Genomic DNA, 9,392 nt, shown 5'->3' with positions numbered 1-9,392 from the left:
AGATTACGTCATACGAACGTATTCGGACAGACGAAGACCTACCAATGAACACCTTTAACTATAGCGCTAACCGTATAATACCATAGTTGTTTGCCGGATCAATGATTCTCTATACGCTGCCCCTGAGCGATGGTTGAGCTGGTGCCAAGCCGTTGTACATCGGTTTTAAACAAGGATGTGTTGCTCTTTTTGGTCGACTATTGAAAAATGTAAAAAACTTCTTGTAAACATATATTGTTTAGAAGTTCATTCACATTGAGTTTATTATAACACATAGACATAGAAGCACTAAGATAATGAGACGTCTTATTACTACAGCCTGGCCTTCCCGCGCGTTAAAGAGATCAGCGTCCTGCTTTTTCATAGTTGGTCATCACAGGACCTTTCGTGGTGTCGCTGGCAGTTATTGAACAAGTTTCTCAAATGGCGAATGCTACGGCGCTATCGGCCAAAATCACAAGTTTTTTTCCACGCAGTAGCGAAAATAGGTTTTCAAATAAGTTAGTGTTTCTTTTCGTGTTGGCCACTTAGTACCGCACTGTTCGAACACAAAAAACAGTTAGTACAATCTAACCGCAGCGGCTTCGCCTGAAATTGAGATACCTTTTTTTCTTTTTTTTTTTTTTATTATTCCGGTAAACTGAAGCTATTGAATTAAACAAGAACGGGCCTACTTTAAGCCCTTATATATATATATATATATAAGGGCTTATGTAAGAAGCTTACTTGAAGGAGGCCCGTTTTTGTTTGTCCAAACAGTATCAACAGGCTCTTACAGGTGTTCTAAATTATTGTCCTTCTAATTAGTTTAGGGCTGATAATGGTAAGCCATAAATTTACAAACAGACATTTTTTTAATTTGGTGTTTGGCCGCAGTATTGATCAATTGTGGCTTTGAAATTTTCCAGTGTCTTCGGTCTGTCAGCGTAGACCTCATCTTTGAGATACATCCATCAGAAAAATCCATCGGTGTCGGGTCTGGAAAACGTGCAACGACTCGCCAAGATATATCACGATTATTGTTGGAAGTAAAGTTTGCCATTTTTACCACAATTCTCCCAAAAATTCGTGCTAAAAGAGATTCTTGCTGTAAACTCAAGGAATTGACACCAGTGACTATACCCTCAAAGGCGAATGATTGGATTAACTCTTTGTTCTTCTGGTAAATTTTCACAACGTTGCTATATTATCTAGTAATTAAAATTGTGTGGAATAATTATGCTGTTTAATTAATTAAAATGCAATTTTATAATTTAAAACAATGCTGTCTGGAAACAGCGCACCTTGTTCATATTTTTTTCTATTACCACAAGCAGAATTTTTTAGTCCGGATCATCTTCACTGATGGCATGTGTTATTGTTTGAAGGTCATATTTTCATAAAGAACGCCGTACAATACGATAGACGCTTGATTTACCCCATGCTACGCTCATGAATTGATTATTCTTCGGTTGAACTCTATGGATTGGGAACTTCATTAATAATTAAGAAAAAGTTAATGGACATCCTTAACCGTTCCGTCAGTTTTATACCAACCTTTCATCCGATACTATCTTCGTATTTCTGCTATATGCCCATACTTTCAATAACATTCAAAAATAAATCTTTCTTGGGCAATGTTAACCTCTATCCGCTTATTATATTTATGTAAGTGCGCCCCAAAAAAAGGTCAAAAAGAATAAGTACATATATTGCTGCAAATTGCTACCGGCAAACTATGATTTCTTTGGCCTCAGACAGCCCTTTGTATACCGATTCGGATCGTACTCACCTAAAATTCATCGATAAATTATGATATAACTAATTTTCTTATGTCGATGTCGGAGTATGTTCCCTAGCCAGCGGGGGTACCTAAACCCGATAGCTTTATGACATGGACCCCCAAGAGTAAGTGGCATATGGTAAAGTGGCTGCAACTTCTTGGAGATTTCCGCGGGGCAGAGAATTCGAAGCGATATTCAAAGCACGCTTTTATGTGCTGTCGCCGGTTCCGCAGTAGTTTATGCGCGCTGTTTCGCGACACTCTGTCTTCTGGCATTTCCACAGCCACAAAGCTTTCCGAGCAGTACGGCCCAAGAGCGGAAAGACAGTTCGAACAGCGTCCTGCTCAGGCCCGCTGTATTTCTGCTGTAGGTAGTCTGCAATCGGCCATGATGGGAAGCATATCGCTTTGTTGGTCAAGATAGCGCCAAAGCTCCTGAAGAAACACTGCGTAGCTTCTAGCGCTTGGATCACGATACCCGATGTCGCCCTCCGGACTGACACGAGATACGATAATCGACCACACCAAAACTGGAAAAGCCTTAACGCTTGAGAACTTTAAAAGGCCTTATAAGATCGCTCCTTCATTTTTTCAAAGGAGCGTCATTGAGCCGGAATTAGATGGAGAGTATCGTGCCACTCTGGGTCTCGGTTACGCCGCTGGCAGACCTCGAACCAGATCAGCAACTCCCAGACGCACGTTGTAAGCTCGGGTCAAGCCTTCTCTAGCGTGTTGTTGAACGTTCATTGGGCCTCCCGGCCGTACCACGCTCACTACGACTCACGGATTCAGACTCGTTTTTACTCGACGTTTTTAAGCTTCAATACTTACGGGAAAATCTTCGAAATTCGCCGCAACAACCCCGGTGCGATACTTGATGACATCATCACTCTCACAAGCATTTTTGACATTTCTTAGAAAAACCTTGAAGACGTATAGTAGTGCAAACTCGTCTATCAGGAAGCATAAATGAATGCATGAAAACCTTCCCCTGGCGCCCCCTACAGATACTGTAGTCAGATGAATTGGAGGCCATTTACAGTAGACCTTCATAAAATGCGGCAACAAATCTAGAGAAAAGCCAAAGAACATACCCACCATGAAATTTAATGTGTGACACTTTCGATGCAATCCTGAAACCATATATGTATGTCCGAAACAAACAGACCTCACAGCACGGTATGGGTGTGATATCTATTTAATAAAAATGTATATACATTCTTCATACTTTCCTATTTATCTGTGTAGAGACTGGATGGTATGGTACACTGCATTTTAAATTAAAAAAAAGCTGTACAAGTTAGGCAAAACATCACAAATGATTTGAGTGGTACTATAAACATTCAGCTGCCAGTGTAGGCATATAATGATGTAATAATTGATGTTTAATGAATATTGTATTGAGCTTACCATCCATAATACCGTTAAGTGGCCATGCTTGGACGGGGATGCAGCTTGAAACGTTGTAAGCTTCAAGACGTTTACTGTTGTTGGTAGTACAGCTCTCTGAGTCTAGATCCGTCTCTTTCTCATACCGACTTGAATACGCAACAGTGTGCAAAGGGAATCTAAAACAGATGTAAATTTTTCAAGCGATCTTAGTCTCGCCGTCCTTGACCCGCCCATTTTTTTGGAATGACTCAGAAGCAAGGATAGAAGTCGCAGGTTCCACCTGAGCTTTTTGGATAGGTAAGATGAGTTTTCTCTATAACCCACTACATGTATACACGTAGGCTCCTATAGCACTACATATAGGATTCTTATATAACTCTGTAAGAATCTATAGTTTTTACCTTAAGGAGCACTATAGTTTTCAGCCATGACGCCCAACGGAACGAGAAAACTTTGCTTGGGGACCAAGGTAACCCTAACTGCAGTCGTTTAGCAGCACTATTTAAAACACCGAAAACATGAAAATCGATGCTTAGGTTATACACCAAGTTTAATGAAGTGATTCCCTAATTATCTAAGACAACACATGTGCGTATATTGCTGATTGTAAAAACACCGATTGAACGAAGCTTACCAATATTTTGGTCAGTATACAACAATGATATGTGCTACTAACATAGCTTACATGTTCCTAAGTGTTTTTTGTAAGTCTTCCCGTATTTTTTCCTAGAATTTTTTTTTAAAGGCATGTATATTAACTTTGTCCACAGAATTACAACACAGCATAAAGCATATATTTCACGTACGATCACACCGGCATCGCGTATCCTTGAGGCCATAAGCTTCTGCCATAAGCTTCAACTGTGACCGGCAGTCTTTAGAAAACAAGAAATAGCCTTTGTGTTGAGAAGGAGCTAGTTTCGAATGACAAAATAAGTCTCGAGGCGGTTACAGAAAGATTACTTCCATGATGAGAGCAAAGTCTGCAGTTCGCTAGTGCGACTTTTGCGGACTCGTCACCTGGTGGGATAGAAATTGAGTTGGCGCTCCTCCTCAAAACCTTAGCCTAAAGTTGAAGGTTATGAATCGGGTAAAATGTGTACAGACCCTTCATATGCAACCTTCGGCTGTACGATAGCAACGGTTGGCCCTTGATTGAGAGCTGCTGCTCGGACTGTAGCATAGAAAAATCAATCAATTAGAAAACATTAAACTTTGCTACTAAATCATTTCAAACAACGTAAGCCTATAGTGGGGGATCATTTTAAGGGAGAAGATTAATGAATAGAAGAAGATGTAAGCATTTCTCGATGCTGATTAAATCGTGACCCTTCCGAGTTCAGTCTTTGATGCTACTGAATATACGGCGTGGCAAACGTGTGAAATATGTTTGAATGCTTTCTTGCTTGGGAAAGTAGGATAGGCAGTAAAATATTGTAGATAATTAAAACATATAGCTGATACGGCCATTTTATGCTGCCTTTAAAATGCCTGATATGATCATTGAAGATTAATACATGCGGCCCGGGTTCCCAATGAAGTCAATTTTAAATATCTAGTAAGCGTAAATTACTTCGTTAATCTCATTCTGTTGACGAATAATCTTAATTCAGCGATGTAAACGACCCTCATTTGCGTAGCCGTATATTTACACTAAACCCGTGCTCATAAGTTGATTTAGTTCTTCTGGTAACGTTACTTAGCTTGGGATTGTCAATATGACAGAACGAGGAATTAGTTATATGACTCAGACAAGGGGCGAAATTGCCCCCCGATGGTTTGCCTGACAGGCCCTCAAGGTGATTCTGAAAAGAATAGAAGCCTCAAAGAATGTTAATTTTAATTTTATGTCATTTAGCAGATAATCGCATGAATATTCGTAACATTTGCGCCCTAGAGGGTGAAAACTAGCATAAAAGATTCTCGAGGAAATGCCTTAGGGCAGTATAAAAATTGTCTTAAAGGCAACTTCAAAAGTTGCCCACGTACACTTGCGTTTACTCTTTACCCGTACAGCGCGCTGGCGCTTGCACAGCCCTAATTAGGACTTCGTTAGGAACACGTATATTTTATAGCTTCCTGTCGTTTGAACAGCAGGAAAATATTTGCAGGGGTGCGGACGTAGAATAACCTCACGGATCAGCAACCACATATCGTGCATAGATAATGAATTCTACCAAAGAAAATTCTCTATAGCTGACGCCTACTAAAGGCAAACCTAACACTGGCTTCGAGACAGGACACACACCTGACAAACACAAAACGCGTCGGCCCTTTAGACCACATTATCAGCCTTTATTGGCATAAGATTATTTCTTAAATATATTTCGCTTTGTTGATTAGTCTTGTTATTCCTATAGGTTGTGCTTCACTTTGCTCGTGCCATTAGGTTTAAGGACAGCTCAATCATTTTACAATTAAGAAGTTTTTCGCAAACATCACAATGCCTACATGTTTCAACACCAGTGTAGTAACTTGCTCCTCTCTTAAAGATAGCAATGAAAATTCATGCGGTATTACTGTTATTGAACATGTGGGCGAATATAAGCAGAGGAAAAAATATGTCAGGAATTTGAATTTAGGCGCGTTCCTTTAAATGATTATTCGGGTTCAGAGCTTGACGCGGTAAGGCGATGTACTGCTGCATGCCTTTTTCTGCAAGTTAGCTAGAGAAAGAACAAAGTTTAGGAGTACAAATCATATATGCGTATACATATTGGTCGACTTTTAGAAGACGACTACTGGCTTAAAGGTACTCCCACCGGAAAACCGTGTTTTATCAGTATAATTAATACGATGACCAGAGTATGGGGAAAGCGACTGCCGGTTTGACAATCAACCCACAAAGATCAGAACAACAGTGTAAATGCAATATCTGCTGTGCTTTCTACAATACAAAATAGTTTCTTAAAACTTAACATTTCTGTTCACATTAAGAGAACGTGCAAAGGCATGTGATCACATCTAAATCTACGAAAATATAGTAGACTTTTTAAGAATTGTACAGTCTTATGCAGAGCAACATGAGACTTCGGCGATGGTGCCGAAAACCGGTGGCAAATGAAAACATCACTAGAGAATTCTTCGGATCCCAAAACCGGTGGCAAATGAAAACATCACTAGAGAATTCTTCGGATCCCCTCATTGTTGCAAGGTTCCAAATGTCCCCAGGTTGCAAGACAGTTCCCGACAATCTGCACCCAATATAACTCCACAATATTTCAGGAGGTTATTTTCGGTAAATTGTCTCAGATATGCCGCAAATGTACTTACACAGCTTACTACTACTATCGATGGTCATGAAAGACACCGGCTCTTCCCTCCCCCTCCCCCCGCGTTCCCGACCCCCGCCTGATAAGGCAAGTGAATTGCTTAGTATGGCTATCAGTACCAGCTTTAAAGGCAACATGCCGTTTGTGTTGCAGTGTTATTGTAACGACTTCCTTATTACTATTCTCTCTTTTCAAATGAAGCACTGCATCGTCGTTATTGTCCTGTAACACTTACCGTAACCCAGCGCGGGAACTTGGGTATATGCTATACGATGTATGGCTGACCACCGCCGTAACGCTTGCAATATTTCAGAGCTGTTGGCAACATACGAAGTGGAAAGTAAGAGTCAGATGCCCTTTCTTTCAGGTCTTTCCTTCCTTAGATCCTTTGAACCTCAACCTAGCTCTGCTGCGACGCCTGTCGGACGGACCCTTCTATTGACCTAATGGCAGAAGTGTGGTCGCCGTCGTTTCTATTGTGTGTGGCTTGATATTTGCCCTCTATAGCCGTTGGGTTACAGTTACTGCTGCTTTTGTTACCGCCGTTCAGTCTACAGAGTTATTGCTCGTTGCCGCGACATTACGACGTTCAAGAAGAGAGAAAAGGTCAAATTGGGTTCAGTCGCGTCCTACATTCTGTTTTTGAGTTGTCACGCAAAAGACAACGGCGATGGGTGGCGAAAACGTTTCTCAAACGTCCTCTAGTGGACATCGTCATCATCTTAATATGGATGCCACAAATCGTGCGCTTTTCTCCGTTTCCGTTTCAACAGACGCTTTTGTTCTGTCCGAAACAGAATCATCATGCAAGCAGTGGCTTGCCAGTTATAGACGAAGTATAGCCATGCTATCAGCTAATTTTTTCCCTATGGGAATAGCTATGCCGCGTAATGATGATCTGGCAGAGTCTAGAAAAAAAGAGCCTTATTTGTCTCGGCGCTTATACATCTGTTCGAAAAACCAGAGTGGCTTAGAGGCTTTAAATCTCTACGAAAACGAATCTTTGCAGCGAGCAATTCTTCACCTATCTTAACGATCCATAAACGAACCGAACTATGTCGATTCGGTACTTTAGATTTCAAAATTTCGGCAAAATTTCGATGATTTCCCATTAACGAGACACCGAAAGATGGGCACAGCTTAGTAACTATATTTCGACGGTGTTCGTTGTTTTAGTACTAAGCAATGTCTTAGCTAGTTGAACGCTTTTAAAACCAACTAAGAACTCAGGGTCACCTTCAATGCCGATAGAGCCATATTTGCGTCATTCGAATACTTGCAAAGGGACTATATTTATTATTGTTTTTGTCAGTGTTAGCTAGTACTATACCTTCCTTAGACTTACCTCCTTAGAAGTTGCTAACTATAGATTTTAGTATCCGATCTGTTGTTAACAGGCCACGAAGTGAGTGATGAGTAAACAAATGTTGCTTGCGGGTGTTGGAGAGTCAGCGAACAGCAAGTCAAGACAACTGCCATTACAATGTGCCTATGTGCTGTCTAAACAATTGTGCAGGACTCAAAAAGTGAGCTAATTTAGCTAGATACAAAATAACCATTGCGAGCTATCTTCCGCCTTCCGTAATGGTAACCGGACGTGAAACAAAGCGCTAGACAATACATGCACGAGCGAAAACGTGCGTCCGCTTCGTTCTAAATAAACAATATTTTATTAATGAACACGAAACGAGTCGGCGTATGCTAAGGTGCCATTCTTACTTCGGTGTCTAAACTGCTCACGTCAGTTTTTTGAAGGAGCACGACTCTTTTCTGTATGCAGTGCCGTTACGCGTAATGGATCCTAAGAGCGAATCACTCTGCCGCTCAATTCGCCTTTGGCCTGAAAGAAGGAAAATGCATGAGCCATTTCATTCAAAAACAAACGTAACCCTCATAATAGAATGTCTCGTGGTTGAAGACCATCATGCGTTGTTGCTGTTGTGCCAGAATAAATGGCAGCGAAAGCCTTACGGTAAAAGATTGCCACCCTACTTTAGAATTCTTAATACATTGGCCTCCACGACACGTTTGTGCTTAATCGATGGAACTACGACAAGCTGTTTCTGCGACCCTTTCGAAAGCCGATCCGGTAAAATCTTGCCGTCTAACCGACTAGGGTGTGGCCCTTTCCATACAGAACATATTGATCTCATAAGCTGCTCTAAAGTAATAGCCATATGGAATCAATCTAAACAGGATTTTAAATGTCAAGTCAACACTGTAAAAACAAGATGTAGAAATCAACGAAAGGCTAAGATTTCACGTGGCGGATTTCATACACATGCAATAGGTATTCTGTTTTAATATGTTTCAAAAACAATAACGTCATTGTATTGCTTTTCTTTTTTAAATAGACTATAATATCTAGATACCATTATTAAGTAATATTACCTGCTCCATCGTGGAAGCCAACGACAAGGGTTGTACGGATTAAATCGAAACTCATTTTTACGGTAAGCTGACATTGAACAATCAGGTAGCTCGAAAAGTTCTTCAGCAGGATTCTCGGATAAAGATCTAATATATTCTTTTGCAACATGATATAGTATAAATGTCCCGACTGGAAGAAAACCACGGTGGTCGGTACGATTGAGTGATCAGTCTTCCAATCATCTCTCGCCACAATCGTCCATATAGTCTCACCCGATATTTGACTTCTGTGAGTTTGGGCCTCATCGGTCGATAGGGGAAATGTTGGTGAGCTTCGAATCTGGCAAACGTTTATGCCTTCTTATGTACCTTGAAAGCTTTATTAGTTCCAAATATGTAAATGAAGACGATTTTTATTTAAAGTAATCAATTGCGAATAAAACCTTCTATTTGTGGTGTGGCTTTTTACGGACAGAGTAGAAATAAATAAGTGTGTCCATATTAATTACTTACTATAATACACCATATGCAACATAGGATTAGCGTAACGTACGAGTTCTTATTCTTTTTTTTTTTCTCACTGAATTTTCATAATA

General features: G+C 40.5%; 1 long non-coding RNA gene across 1 annotated transcript; it reads right to left on the bottom strand.

Annotated features, from left to right (window-relative positions):
• Positions 1-8,073: 8,073 nt before the first annotated feature.
• Positions 8,074-8,992, bottom strand: LOC147753324 (uncharacterized). Its single transcript, XR_015311535.1, has 2 exons — positions 8,818-8,992; positions 8,074-8,266 (listed from the first exon to the last, which is right to left on the bottom strand). It is a non-coding gene; the product is annotated as an uncharacterized LOC147753324 (long non-coding RNA).
• Positions 8,993-9,392: the final 400 nt, after the last annotated feature.

The sequence above is a fragment of the Varroa jacobsoni genome, unplaced genomic scaffold, assembly GCF_002532875.2.
Source record: "Varroa jacobsoni isolate VJ856 unplaced genomic scaffold, vjacob_1.0 scaffold_563, whole genome shotgun sequence".
NCBI classification, from domain to species: domain Eukaryota; kingdom Metazoa; phylum Arthropoda; class Arachnida; order Mesostigmata; family Varroidae; genus Varroa; species Varroa jacobsoni.
Note: the sequence above shows the minus strand (reverse complement) of the source record. Positions and strands in the feature narration are given on the sequence as shown.